The 15,603-nt window shown below is 42.4% G+C and overlaps 1 protein-coding gene across 1 annotated transcript in view; it reads right to left on the bottom strand.

The window, feature by feature from the left end:
* Positions 1-15,603, bottom strand: part of cacna1c (calcium channel, voltage-dependent, L type, alpha 1C subunit) — a 1,034,505-nt gene that overhangs the window by 347,355 nt on the left and 671,547 nt on the right. The gene's annotated exons all lie outside the window — the stretch shown is intronic.

A 15,603-nucleotide genomic window follows, 5' to 3' on the forward strand; every position in this document is an offset into this window, starting at 1 on the left:
TGTTTTTTTAAACTCTTACGCTGGTAAAAGCAGGCCTTATGCTTTTACCAGGTGTAAGAATTTCATGAGGATTCACTGGGCAGAAGTTGCGCAACAAGCCCAACTCTCCGCCCGTGGAGGCCCTTTTCCTCGCGATACGTTGGATCTGTCAAGAGAACTTTGGCAGATCGCAAGTTCCAGGTTTAAGTGCATGCCTAAACCTGGAACTTGCCCAGCCCCTAGGGCGTGTGCGCACCTCGTATGCGCACATAGGGGTCACAAATTACGGCCCATTATGTTTAAGTGGTATATGTAGTAGGATGTTGTTGCTTTTGCAAGAGCCTGTCATATTGGATTCATCATGGACTTAATCCTACAAGTTTAAAAAGAGAATGTACATTTAATTAACGGTTCAAGTCACATCATCAGTAGCTTGCTTTAGTTTACCTCAAATGATGCAGAGCCACCCGCAGCAACCTTGAAAGAGAGAGAGTGGAGGAAGACAAGAATGAAAGAAAAATAAATATACATAAATACAAGGAAAGCCAGAAATTAGAAACTGTAACACAGACAAGAGAAATGGAAAATAAGGCAAAAATACCCAGAAAATTGTCAAAGAATGGAAAAAATAGAGATGAAAAGGTTGACCCTGAAAGAACTAACACAGAAATAAAACTAAAACAGCTGAGTAAAGCAGATAACTCACTGTAGGCCAACCCTATCTAAATCTTAGGCTGACAATTACCTACGTAGGATATGCAACTTAAGAAAAGTAACAAGACAACAGGGATTCAACTAGACCAACTACAACAGTTGATTCTATCAACCCAAAACACATGCAAATGTATGACCCTGGACCTCAGTTTCATATGCTATGGGCTCCCAATGCTTACTTCATCGTTGAAAATGGTTTAGGCCTGAAATTCCTTAGGGAGTTCTGCCGATGTCTCTTCCCAACATGCAGGAGGCCAGTGAAATCCTTTGAAAAATGATAGAGATCAATTTCCTGGTTGTCTTCTAAGGGGCGGAATCTCCGTCCACCCCTTAGAGGCAAATGAGAGAAAGGGTCACACATTGTATGTCGGCCTTATGAGTAGGGTCCACCGCAGGCAAATGGCCTGGATCCCAGAAAATTATGGAGGGGATGAGGCCAGGTTTGTGTCTGGACAACTCTCACCCCACATGTGCAGGCAGGTGCCAGAAATGGGCAAGTGGGGATGAAAGATGTGCCCAAAGTGCAGCTTGCACCCACCTGGCCCATGTAAAGGAGATGCCCTCTTTCTGACCTCACAAACATCAGATGGTACCATTGGACGTAATCATTAGAAGCTCAACCAGAGGAATTGCGGGAGGTTTAATATATTTTCTCCATTTTTCTTTCCTACTCATCTCCAAAGCATTGTCTATAATACTCCATATTAGCCTCACTCTCCGAGCCAAATCGTGGAATGTTAATAAGGGTCTTCAGTTACCATGGGTCATGATTGCCTAGAGAATGTCCATTTATTATACAGAACTTCTAACACTATTAAAAAGAGGAAGAAAGGGAAAGGAGCTCACATTCATTGATTACAGCTATATATTTACTCAGAACAGGAAAATGCAAAATAATCATATATTCAACCTTGAGCTTAGATGTAGAATCAACATATTCCATGCAGTCTCACCACTGACAGTAGGGTGTAATTACAGTGTTACAAATTTACATAGGCAGTTTCATTATAAATGTGAACAGAGGAATTTATAATGGAAAAAGTTAACAGGAAGTGCATGCAGACATAAGATTTTTAATATATTATAGATGGGTACAGGCAAACTTTACCTGCTTTTTCACTGAGATTGTGCTGTTTGTCTTTAAGCCCAAGTCATTTCAATTGAGCTTATGGAAAGTTCTATATGTGATGTAGTTTATAATGAAATGTAGGCCTTTTAATGGCTATTTGTTGCTTCATTTTTACAGAACGCTTTTATTTTTACAGAACACTTTTAGTAATGTGTTATTTCATATCAGCTTTTGCCATTTTTTGTAAAAAAAATTGAAAATATATTGTTTACATTTTACAATTTAATAGTAGGTAGTTTCTTAAACATCCAAAAAAAGCAATCGATTATTGTCCATCAAGTCACCAGTAAACTGATTGTATGTAAAGAAGTTACAAGACTTCAGCAGAACAGGACAGATGAAAATAAGGGGGAGCAAAGCAATCATAGGAGGGGGCTCAGAAGGGCTGGCAGCAGGTAGGAAGACTTTTGTGGTGCCATTTTTGTTAATGGCCTGCAGCCATTTAAAGTCGCTGGTTAGGTCACTCTACACCTCTACCAATCAGTGCATAGTGTACGCTTCGCCCATTAATACTTGAAAATTGTGGCAGAGTCCTATGTACATCATAGGACCTCCATTTGCATGTCTTAATAAACGGCCACATTAGACAAGCAGGCATCTAGCCGCCCATTTCCAGGACCGGCTAGTAATGGTGACAGACACATCAGCAGCAGGAGCAAAGCAGTAAGTTCGCTGCCACGATTTTCGATGTACTTTTGCCCCATTCCCACCAGGAGACGGCAATGAAAATTGGCTGCCCCGTTTTATGGCTCCATATTTGTTTTTCCATCCTTTACATTTTGCCGTACACTTCTTCCCAGCCACTCATACCATCTTTGGATAGACTAACACATTTTTTAAAACAATTTTCAGCCTTTTGTCTCCATATCCATATTTACATTTAAGTGGTCACGTACATTTAATTTTTAACTGCAGTCCTTTAAGGTTACAGCCATACATCATTCCCCCTTTCCACCCCCTCCTTTAGGCAATTTCTCTCGCAAGATCTCTGTGGAAAGCTTTCTTTGGGGCCAGTGGCAAATGCCCTTGCTTTGCCGCTGACCGCAAATTCCGGGCCAGAATAAGTTACATTAGTTGGAACAAAAATAAAATTAAAATATTGAAGATAGGAGAATGAATGTAGAAATAGGGTTGAAGAAAGGGAAGGTAGGGTAGGAAGAACTGTTTCAAGTTTTTGTATTGAGTTAACATTGTTTTTCCAAGGTTTTTGTTTCCTCGTATAGTGTTAACATTATAGTAATAAAGCTACTCTTGAGATTTGAATAGCTTTATTACTACAACAGTGTTTATTTTGTGCTGACAATATTTGTTTTAAATGGCTGGGCTCGGGAAGTCTACAATTCCTTGCCCCTAAAGGGATGAATTGAAAAAAAATTATTGCAGATTAATTTAATATAGCTAAGTAGTTTTCAAATGGAAATTAAATTGACAATGTTAATCAGTCATATCACAGGCAAAATTTTAATGTGGAAATGCCCAGAAACTATAATTAATATTCCAATATTGATAATGCAACTGGGTATATCATGCGCTGGTAATTAAGTGATGGCCAATAATGTCTTTAGTGTGGTGTATCCTCATTTGCTGTCTCTTACAAAATTTTTTAGTCCAAGTACTATTGCATTCAAGAATACGATAGGCCAATTAAACTTATTGAAACCAACAGATTAGGTTGTTAAGGGTGAAGTGACACTATGGGCCCAAGTTTCCACATGATTTGCGCCTGATTTTTTAGGAGCAACTGGTGGAGAACGGACTATCTTAGAAATCGCAATTCTCCACATTTTTTTTTCTGCAGTTCTAGTCAGGTAGAACAGTTCTACTTTGGAACAGAATTTTTTCTTCAAAAGGGGGCGTGTCCGGCCACTGACGCCTGATTTCAAAGTTTCCACAGTGAAAACGTACTCCAAACTAACTTAGAATGGAGCAAGTGAAGATTTTTGTAGAACTGAAAAAACCTGTTCTACACATTAAAAAATCAGGCGCAGGTTACAAATTAGGCGTCCAGAACGAGGTGGGGGGGGGAAGGGAAGTCATTAAATTCTACAATAAATCCTTAGTTACACTTAAACAAATATTATACAAATAAATCCAACCTGAATAAACATTTATAAGCAAAGAAAAGATTAAATAAACCATCTTCCTACCTGTATGAAAGTGCTTCAACCAGCCTCACAAGTTCGTTCGTTCGTTCCCGACGGCAGTGGGGGGGAGGAGGAAGCCGTTCCCGACGGCGGGCGGGCGGGAGGGAGGGAGTGCGGGCCCGACCGACCGACCGCCCGACCGCCCGAACGCAGCGGGGAGGGGGGGGGGGAAGACATTCCAGACGGCGGGAGGGAGGGAGTGCGGGCCCGCCCGCCCGAACGCAGTGGGGCGGGGGGGGAGGAAGACGTTCCAGACGGCGGGAGGGAGGGAGGGAGGGAGGGAGTGCGGGCCCGCCCACCCGAACGCAGCGGGGGGGGGGGAGGAGGATGACGTTCCAGACGGCGGGAGGGAGGGAGTGCGGGCCTGACCGACCGACCGCCCGCCCGCCCGAACGCAGCGGGGGGGGGGGGGGGGGGGGGGGCGGAGGGGAGGAAGACGTTCCAGACGGCGGGAGGGAGGGAGGGAGGGAGGGAGTGCGGGCCCGACCGACCGCCCGACGCGGGGGGGGGGAGGAGGATGACGTTCCAGATGGCGGGAGTGAGGGAGTGCGGGCCCGATCGACTGAACGCAGCGGGGGGGGGGGGGGGGGGGGGGAAAGAAGCCGTTCCAGACAGCGGGCGGGAAGGAGACAGTGAGAAGGCTGCAGGAAGCCTCAGTGCTGATGTGCTGATGGCAATGTGGTTTTATTAAAAAATGTTCAAAAATTAAACAGCTACAAAGAACTACAAAAATGGCCGAGTGCCAATGTTTCCATCACACTGCGCGTGCGCGAACGCTCCAACGCGCATGCGCAGGGTTGCCGGCAGGAAAATAACTAATTTAAATAGTACCCGCCCCCTCCCACTTACAAAATCGGCGCGAGTGTAGGCTCCGCCCCCCTGGGCGCCGCGCCAAACAGACAAGGAGCTGCAGGGCTCTCCAGAATCGCGAGTTTTTTTGCCGGCGCCGTTTTAGGCGCGAAAAACGGGCGCCCAGCTCGGAGGGGCGCCCGTTTTTTATCGTGTGGAAACTTGGGCCCTATAATGCATCACTTTTCAATATATTCATATAGCTTCAATGGAAGAAACATTGCTGGAGAGTCGCCTGTATGAAAACTGAAGACATTTAAAGGAGAGCTGTTGCAAATTTTCTTTCCATGTTATAGGTTTTTTAACACTACAGGCCTTACTCCTTCCCAGGATTTCCAGAATAAATGCCATCTGCAGTATGCTTTGTATATTTGCCCTGAAAAAAAACTGTCAACGGCTGGGATGGCAAGGCCATGGTAGAGTGAGGGTGAAAATAGAATTAGCAATGGCATCAAAATGCTGCAAGAATGGTATACCAAGCACTAATTGTAGGTGCCTTCCACAGAGTGGTACAGCTACATAATTTCTTAAAAGGAGTAAAGCACACCTGCAAAGTAACTGAGCCCAAATCACTTTATCCTATGTTTTAATTTTCCATTCTTTAAATAAATATGTTACCATCTTTTGCTGGGTTCCTGTAACCAGTGATTAAACACTCAGCAAATCAAGTGCAGGGCTTTTATTTCCTCTCCAATGGAGTTTGTAGACGTTGGAAGTTTGAATTGACGTACTGCTACCCTGTGGGAATTGTGCTTTCAAGACTTGCATGGCTAACCAGTGAGCTCCATAGCAATCTGACGCACTAAAGCAGTGCCACATTCTTTATGAATGAAGTGATAAGGCCTTTGTAAAGCAAGGGTACTCACAAGTAACTTAACTTGGCAGCTAAAAATCCTATTATAGACAGGCTGGAAGGCGCAAAGACATGTGTGTGTAGCTATTGCCATGCCAACTGGTTCACTCAGTGAGTTAAGGATGTCATCCACCTGTCAGTTTATGCTTTTCTTAAATTGTAATCTATAATGCTATTCTGTGTTATGTTCTCCCTGTAATACACATGTGGGTAATGTTTCTTGGATATCCAGAACTTGGAAAGTTACACAATAAATTGAAACTTTGCAGCAAGAATAATGTATATTGATTGCAATGCTGGATATTTTGTCAAGGAAGTGGATTCTTGGAGATAGGGAAAAAGCAAACATCATTTGCTGGGCAAAAAATATGAAAATTGTATTATGATGTCAGAAACTAAGGTTGTTTCAAAAGTTCATAAAGCTATACAAAATGTATGCTGTGCAAATCTAGACAGGGGCAGCCTGTTACTAGACCCTCTACTAATGTCAGTCTGAAGCTAGACACTAGGAAGTGCATGGCAGCAACCTTGTGATAACTTTGTGGATTTCCTTTCCAACCACTGAGAAAGCACTTCATTCTGTTCAGTATCTCACACAGTAATATGGCTAAGCAATGTAAGTACAGTGCATCACTGTGCTGCCAAAATATTTGTTTTTTTAGGTCGGTTTGGGGAATTTTTAGTTGATACCACAATTTAAATAGACACAAAAATAAAGAAAGACTTGCATTTATATAGCGCGTTTCACGAACACCAGACGTCTCAAAGCACGTTACAGCCAATGACGTACTTTTGAAGTGTAGTCACTGTTGTAATGTGGGAAACATTATGAATTTTATCTATGACAAAGCGGCTGGGAATTTCCTGCAATGGCGAAATTGGTACTGAATGCCATAAGTTAGACTGTTGTGAACCCCAATCCTCCAATTGTGAACTTACCCCAAATGGAAAACTGATTTAAATATCGCCATAGCGAGAATAGTAATGGATCAGAATAATTTGTCCCTTCCCTCCAGTACAATGCTCCAGTTCTAGATAAATAACTGAAGATTTGTCTGTGCACAATTCGCCATATGCCTTCTATCGGTCAACAACAACAATTTGTATTTATATAACACCTTTAACATAGTAAAATGTCCCAAGGCGCTTCACAGGAGTGTTTTATGACAAAACAAATAAATCTGACACCGAGCCACATAAGAAGAAATTACAGCAGATGACCAAAAGCTTGGTCAAAGAGGTAGGTTTTAAGGAGCGTCTTAAAGAAGGAAAGAGATGTGGAGAGGTGAGTTAGAGAGGGAGTTCCAGAGCTTAGGGCCAAGGCAGCTGAAGGCACAGCAACCAAAGGTTGAGCAGTTATAATCAAGGATGCTCCAGAGGGCAGAATTTGAGGAGAGCAGACATCTCAGGGGGTTGTGAGGCTGAAGGAGATTACAGGGAGGGGTGAGGCCATGGAGGGATGTGTAAACAAGGATGAGAATTTTGAAATTGAGGCGTTGCTTAACCGGGAGCCAATGTCGGTGGGCGAGCACAGGAGTGATGGGTGCAGGCAGCGGAAAGAGTGTGCGGCAAATCTGTCCCACCCACCCTTTCCCTCAATGACTACCTGTCCCACCTATGACAGGGACTGTTGTTCTTGTATTGGACTGTTCAGCCACCTAAGGACTCATTTTTAAGAGTGGAAGCAAGTCTTCCTCGATTCTGCCTATGATGATGATAGGTGAGTGGGACTTGGTGTGAGTTAGGACTGAGGCTGCCGAGTTTTGGATAACCTCAAGTTTACGTATGGTAGAATGTGGGAGGTCAGCCAGGTGTGCGCTGAAGTAATCAAGTCTAGAGGTAACAAACTCATGGATGAGGGTTTCAGCAGCAGATGAGCTGAGGCAGGGGCGGAGGTGGGCAATGCTACAGAGGTGGAAAAAGGCGGTTTTAGTTATGTCGTGGATATATGGCCATAAGCTAATTTCAAATATAACAAATAGGTTGCCAACAGTCTGGTTCAGCCTTAGACAGATGCTAGGGAGAGGGCTGGAGTCAGTGGCAATTTGTGGCGAAGACCAAAGACAATGGCTTCGGTCTTCCCAATATTTAATTCAAGAACATTTCTGCTCATCCAGTACTGGATGTTGGACAAGCAGTCTGTCAATTTAGAGACCATGGGCTGAATTCTCACCACCATTCTGTGCCTTTTTTTGGCCTATGCTGTTTTTTTTGGAGCAGATTAAAATCCGCAAGTTTCACCAAAGTTTCTGCGCCATTCTAAAGTGCTTACATCCAATTTTTTTTAGTTCCCGATTTTTTGACGTCATTGGGGGCGGAACCTGCCGGGTGCGCCATTTCTGGCCATTTAAGTGAGTTTGGCCAAATAGGATTTTTTTTAAAACGGAACAGTGCACCGTTCTGAAAAACCTTACCTACACTTAAGAAAATCGGTGCAGAGAAGAGAAAATTGGCACAGAGAAGATGCCATTGTTTTAGAAGAGCTGAAGACATGGCAGGGGGCCGGGGGGGGCACCCTTTCGGCCCAGGATTACAGCGGCACCAGCAGGGGGGAGCGGAGGGTCCTTTCGGCCTGGGATTGCAGTGGCACCGGCACTGTAGAGGTGAAAAAAAATTATACATACTATTAACTGCTGATACAAAAACTCTTGAAGGACGGAAACATTGTTCACAGAACCCTGGTTCTGAAATCATGATAATTTTTGAGTGTTGCACCTGGAAGGAGAATTGATAACTTTTGCGCAACATTTCTCTATGTATCGCTCATAGGCTCCTGATTTCATATATTGAGATTTCAGTCCATTGTCCCAAGTCTCACTTAGTGATCTATTTTACAAAGGGGAAATGCGTTATTTGGCCCTCGTTACCTTGGCAACCTGTTTTTCGGTGCAGACTTTAAGCTGCATCCACAGATCTCAAGGACAATCTGCGCTGCTCCAAAATGAAAGATTATGCCGGCGAAACTTGGAACTTTTTTTTTTAAGCGCAGTTGGGCCATTAAAAAAAATTGGACAACTGTGTTAAAAAAAGTCCATGTGGAATTTTGGGCCTCATGAAGGGGTCAAGGGAAGTGGTGGTGAGGTAGAGCTGGGTGTTGTCAGCGTATATGTGGAAACCGTGTTCATGGATGATGTCGCCAAGGGGCAGCATATAGATGAGAAATAGAAGGGGGCTAAGGATAGATCCTTGGGGGACATTAGTGGTAATGATGCGGGAGTGGGAAGAGAAACTATTGCAGGTGATTTTCTGGCTGCGATTAGATAGATAAGAATGGAAACATGTGAGTGCAGTCCCACCCAGCTGGACGGTGGTAGAGAGACATTGGAGGAGGATTGTGTGGTCAACTGTGTCAAAGGCTGCAGACAGGTCGAGAAGGATGAGGAGGGTAGTTTACCATTGTCACAGTCACAAAGGATGTCATTTGTGACTTTGATGAGAGCCGTTTCAGTACTGTGGCAGGGGCGGAAACCAGATTGAAGGGATTCAAACATGGAGTTCCGGGAAAGATGGGCAGAGATTTGGGAGAACGGTTTCTTTACGTGGTGGAGAATGTTTTTGACTTATTTAATACTGCAGATTCTGGTCACATTTTACATGCCGTTGCCTATTGTAGCATTCAACTGAAAATCATTTAAGTATCTATTTTTTATGGTAGGTTTATTAAATCTATTATGCAAGTCTAAATATTATCCAATATTAGTTATACATTGCTAATCATCTGGGGTTTAGTGTTGGGAAAGGAACTACCCACCTATCTGCCAGTATTTGGATGATTTCCTAAAATCTGCTCAGTGTTAATCATCACAGTTCCACAGATGGGCTTTACTGTAACCGTTCTGATTTGTGAAAAGCTCATGAATATTTAGATTGGCACTGATTACTCCAACTGAACAACCATAAGCACACCACTCATCTCCATTTCAATTGATTCAAATCATCAGTGAATCTTACAATCTGATTTTTTTCCTTCTCCACACTTTTGCAAGTTTGCAGTGCTCAAACTCCTTTCATAACTTCAGGAATATGTCGGCAGCAGGAACTCTGTCAAATCCGAGGTGTGGTGTGCCTTTCTTCATCAGCATGGCTGCAAGTGGCAATAAAACTAATGCAAATCAAGGAAATTCAGCATCGCCACTATTCTGAAGGGGGGGGGGGCGTGGTTATAATGACCTGTCATGGTTGTGATTACACATTTAATCAATAGTTTTGGCTTTTGATTTTGAAAGAAATGGTTGCAGCTTGATTACTGTCCTCTCAGAAGAATGTAAGTGATGCAATGGCACGATTTGTCGGAGAGTAGGGGAACTCTTCTGGTGTCCTGGCCAACATTTATCCCTCAACCAACATTCCTAAAATAATTTAATTGGCCATTTATCTCATTGCTGGTTGTGGGATTTTGCTGTGCGCACATTGGCTGCATCATTTACATATGTTACAACAGTGACTGCACTTCAAAAGGTACTTCATTTGGGAAATCCTTGGTTCTGATAGGTGCTATATAAATGCAGGTTCTTTCTTACTGCTTACTAAGGGGACATTTATTGTGTAGTATAGAGATATTCTGTAGGGGCAGATGGAAAACATGTAGCTGCTTCCAGCTTAAACATTCTGTGATTCTTGTGTAAAGAAAAAAGATGAATTTTGTGAAAATTTTTCATGATGGCCTTTACCTCATGCACTGATTAATAATGGCCTTTATATTTATTAAAAGTCGTTCACCTGATCTTGTTAATTAAAAATTAAAATCCTGTTGTCTAAATAATAATATTAATTGCAGTATGTACATGAAAGTAAATAGACTTGGGTGCAAAATCAGTCTATGGCCTATATATTTTACTGGACACAAACCCATGTGCAGTTTCTGGTGCTCCAGTGCATTATATCATAATTCCCGTTTCATTTGAACACTTATTAAAATAAACCTTATGGACACCAAAGAGAAGTACAAATCATCTGACATCTGAGAAAGGAGACTACCTCTGTGAATACTGAGTCTTTCATTACCATAACACTTGCATTATTTTCTCAGGCAAGGTAATCCATATTACTTTGGTAGACCGGTAGCCACTGACACTGAGTGAGAAACAGTTATAGGAAAACAAGAAAAACATTTAATAAAGAATGAAATGAGAGAGAAAAAAACAATTCCGACTGACTTTGAATCATTTCCTTCCTTCTTATACATTGTACTCAATTCACCTCCAGTGCGCCAGTGCAGCCTTAGGCCGCCTGAGGAAAAGAGTGTTTGAAGACCAGGCCCTCAAAACTGCCACCAAGGTCATGGTCTACAGGGCTGTAGTAATACCATCCCACCTGTATGACTCAGAAACATGGACCATGTACAGTGGACACCTCAAGTCACTGGAGAAATACCACCAACGATGTCTCCGCAAGATCCTAAAAATGCCCTGGGAAGACAGACGCACCAACGTTAGCGTCCTCGTCCAGGCCAACATCCACAGCATTGAAGCACTGACCACACTTAATCAGCTCTGCTGGGCAGGCCACATAGTTTGCATGCCAGACACAAGACTCCCAAAGCAAGCGCTCTACTCGGAACTCCTTCTTGGCAAATAAGAGCATACAGAAATCAAGCGCAGGCAGCGGAAAGAGCGTGCGGCAAATCAGTCCCACCCACCCCTTCCCTCAACGATTATCTATCCCACCTGTGACAGAGACTGTGGTTCTTGTATTGGACTGTACAGCCACCAAAGAACTCATGTTAAGAGTGGAAGCAAGTCTTCCTCGATTCCGAGGGATTGCATATGATGATGACTCAATTCCCAACTGAGATCAGGCAATCAGATCCAAATTTCTGCTTACAACAGTCCAGAACCAGTTACTAGGTGGTGTTCATGGTTAGTAAGAGATTGTTTCTGATATCCCCTCTTTCCTGAAAGCAACTCATCTCAACTCAGGAATTGACCACTTTGTACCTCGTACCTCTTCCCAAATCTTACACTAATTTAACAGCCCCAGCTGAGATATGAAAATTATTGAAAGAAATATACATGTTGCCCTTCAATAGACTGTTAGTACTTGAACAAACTGTGCCATCCAACTATCCTCAATTTGTAATGTTTTGTAACTGTTGCTATTAATAGATGTAATAAGTTATATAAAGTGATATTAGTTGGTTCAGCAGTTCACAACAGTGAACTTGAACTTTAATCCAAGTACTATACAGTCTTACTTGGTTTGAACCTCACAGATCTTCAAAGTGTAAAATAATATGTTGAGAACTAAATCTGAGTCACAAGTGGAAGGACATTTATTAGCAGTGGTACACAAGATGGTTTAGCACTTACTGGATATCTAGATTTAGGGTTACAAGACCACACTATCCTTTTTGTTTAGATCCAATGAGCTGAGGTGTTTATAGCTGGTGTTAATGCAATCTTCCAACAAGGGAAATTGTTTTAATTCTGATAGGATCCTATTACAAATAAATCCATATTTTAGGGCCTAATTACTGTATCACACAGCATGACTTTTCCAAATTTGCCTTTTATCGTTGAATTTGATCACTGTATCAGCTTACATTCTCCACAACAAAGAAAAACAAAATTCTTGAAAAAAGACTGTATGGTCTGTACCATACAATCTGACTTCCTTTTATACTACAAATCCACTTTCAGAAGTGACTTGATACATTTGCAATTCTCACTCTTTTGATGGTAAAAGTGTTCTGTTTATATCTCAGGGCTATTTCACCACAGATCAGTGAAAGCAATAGTGTTTTTTTTTAATCTGTCACCAGACTGATTAGCTAAGGCCTTCTTGCCAGTGGGCGTGTGACAGTTTCACTTCCATGTATTGATATGGAGCATCTCCAGCATTTGGAAATGTTAGAGCAAAAAAAATGTATTAATAAAAATGAATTCAGAATCATGCACAATCATGCATGCTCTTAAAACGTTTTGTTTTACTACTTCTCTGACTGAAGAATCTCCATAATAGTAGGTGCAACCAAAACCCTGTACAAAGCATAGTAGGAACATCTCAACTAGCCCTGCTACCAGCAGCCGTTATCTTAGTCACTGTTGTCATTGGTATATGTGCTGAGAATATAAAGGATGGAATAGAACGAATTATTCAGCCCATCATGTCCCTTCTTTCCACATTTTATGTATTATCTATTACCTATACTATCATGGACTCTATTCCATTTTATTTAATATCATGAGAGAGAAGACTGCAAAATTTCTCCCTGACCCCAAATTGTCTATCCACTCTTATACAGCTGGCTGGTTTTCACAGCCGATCATTCTTGCAGCAGCATGGAATCACTGGGTGCGAAGTTGCCCTGCGCCACACTTGGGGGCGGTAACCTTTTAGGGCCGGGACTTTCTGTGCCCGGTGCAGAAGTCCTGCCCCTGCCGCAGAATTGCTCTTAACGCCCCTCAAAGGAACAACTTGCATTTATACAGCACCTTTAACATAACAAAATATTCCAAGGTGCTTCACAGGAGCGTTATCAAACAAAATTTGACATCGAGGCACATAAGGAAATATTAGGACAGGTGACCAAATGCTTGGTGAAACAGGTAGGTTTTAAGGGGCGTCTTAAAGGAGGAAAGTGAGATGGGGACATTTAGGGAGGGAATTCCAGAGCTTAGGGCTTCGGCAGCTGAAGGCACAGACATCAAAGGTCAAAGGAAATCTGGGATCCTCAAAAGGCTAGAATTGGAAGAGCGCAGAGTTAAAAGACTTGCATTGCATTTTTATAGCGCCTTTCATGACCACCGAATGTCCCAAAGTGTTCCACAGCCAATAAAGTACTTTTGAAGTGTAGTCATTGTTGTAATGCAGGAAATGCTGCAGCCAATTGTGCACAACATGTTCCCACAACAGCAATGTAATAGTGATTAGATAATCTGCTTTTGTGATGTTGATTGAGGGATAAATATTGAGCAGTTCTCAGAGGGTTGCAAAGCTGGAGAAGGTTACAGAGATAGGGAGGAGCAAAGTCATGGAGGGATTTGAACACAAGAATGAGAATTTTAAAATCGAGGTGTTGTTGGACTGGACGCCAATCTAGGTCAGTGACCACAGGAGTGATGGATAAACAGGAGGCTGGAAGATGGGAGGCTGGTCAGGAGAGCATTGGAATCTCATAAGACAGATTTTAGTTAGAAAAATACCCAGAAAACCACAGTAAATAGTTCCTTTTCCATTCAATGGTGCTGTTGTAGGTTGACACTGTAATATATTTAAGTCTAGAAATTACAGTTCCTGTATGTGAAATTATCATACAAACACTCAACAAATATTCTCTGCAATTTATTTTAGTTGAGGAATTAATCTGTTTATTTTTAAATATATTAATTAAAATGACAGGTGAAGGAATTTCATACAATAGTATGAGGCATCTATACAATAATAACACAGAGTAATTGCCAGAGTAATTGCCAGACTTTTGGCACTTTGATTTTTATGTAGATTACCACTAGCTGCTCACTTTATGTCCCTTGAAACATTTTCCCAAGTTAAGCTGCAGATTTTAGGTCACCTTTCCTTCTAGCAGTTAAAAGATTGCTCTGGCATTGTTCAACTTGGGGAATGTTGGGTTCGATTTTAATTTCCCCCCCCCCCCCAAACTGCCTAGTGGAAACCAGTGGGGAGAGCAGTTAAAATGGAGTGAGGGACTTACCCACTCTTTTGCCACCCTGATCTGGTCAACCGCCATCGGGGTCCTCTTTAAATATACAGATCAGGCTCTGCCACAAAGTCATCGCGGCCCGATCTGCCATTTTAATCTGAAAGTGTCAGCTGTGGCTCAGTTAGTAGCATACTCACCTGAGTCAAAAGGTTGTGGGTTCAAGTCCCAATCCAGGGACTAGAGCACATAAATATAGGCTGACACTCCAGTGCAATGCTGAGGGAGTGCTGCACTGTCAGAGATGCCATCTTTTGGATGAGGCATTAAACTGAGGTCCCGTCTGATCCCTCAGGTGGATGTAAAAGATCCCATGGCACTATTTCGAAGAAGAGCAGGGGAGTTATCCCCGGTGTCCTGGCCAATATTTATCCCTCAATTAACATAACAAAAACAGATTATGGTCATTATCACATTGCTGTATGTGGGAGCTTGCTGTGCACAAATTGGCTGCCGCGTTTCCCACATTACAACAGTGACTACACTTCAAAAAGTACTTCATTGGCTGTAAAGCGCTTTGAGACGTCCGGTGGTCGTAAAAGGTACCCTTTAAATGCAAGTCTTTCTTTCTTTCTGAAGCCTGAGTGGCTTCCCCACTAGACAAAACCTGCTCGAACAGCAGCAATCTCCTACCTCCTGATTTTAACAGCCAGGCAGCTGCTTCCCACCGACCTCCCAGCCATTTGGGTCAGGAAGTTGTTAAGCGGCATGCTGATGAAGTCCGGCCATTAAATTTGACCGAATCTGCCTGCTGCTGCTCACTTTGCTACGTTCCCACCCGGGAGCTAAAATGGAGCACGTTCATTAAAAAGAGGTTAAGCCATCACATAAATCTGTCAAACCATTATTTTTAAAGTTTGGTTAATTTGCAAAATGTTATTATCGCATTGAGTTTTCTGATCTTGCACCTGGAGATATTGTATCACCTGGGTGCAGCGAATACAGGAAAATTGGGTAGGGAGAAGCACAAACCTCTCAGAGCCCATCCAATTTCTGTCCATTAATTTCAACGGACAGAAAATCAGGTGCTCCTCTTTACCTTCTTTTTTCTGTGTTCACAGGGTGATCTAATAGCCCCAGGTTCAGGAACAGGAAAATGTACCCCTTTATTTCTTAAGGTTTTTGATACAAGACACATTGTAAACTCGCATCCTAAACTGAAACACTATCTTAAGAAACTCAACAATCACTGTAATGTATGGCATTTCTATTCATCAACAAATGCTTCTCTGGAGATAAAGATATAAATTTACACTTTAAATTACAGGTTAAGAAG

Source organism: Pristiophorus japonicus, chromosome 15 (assembly GCF_044704955.1).
Source record: "Pristiophorus japonicus isolate sPriJap1 chromosome 15, sPriJap1.hap1, whole genome shotgun sequence".
In the NCBI taxonomy this organism is placed as follows: Eukaryota; Metazoa; Chordata; class Chondrichthyes; family Pristiophoridae; genus Pristiophorus; species Pristiophorus japonicus.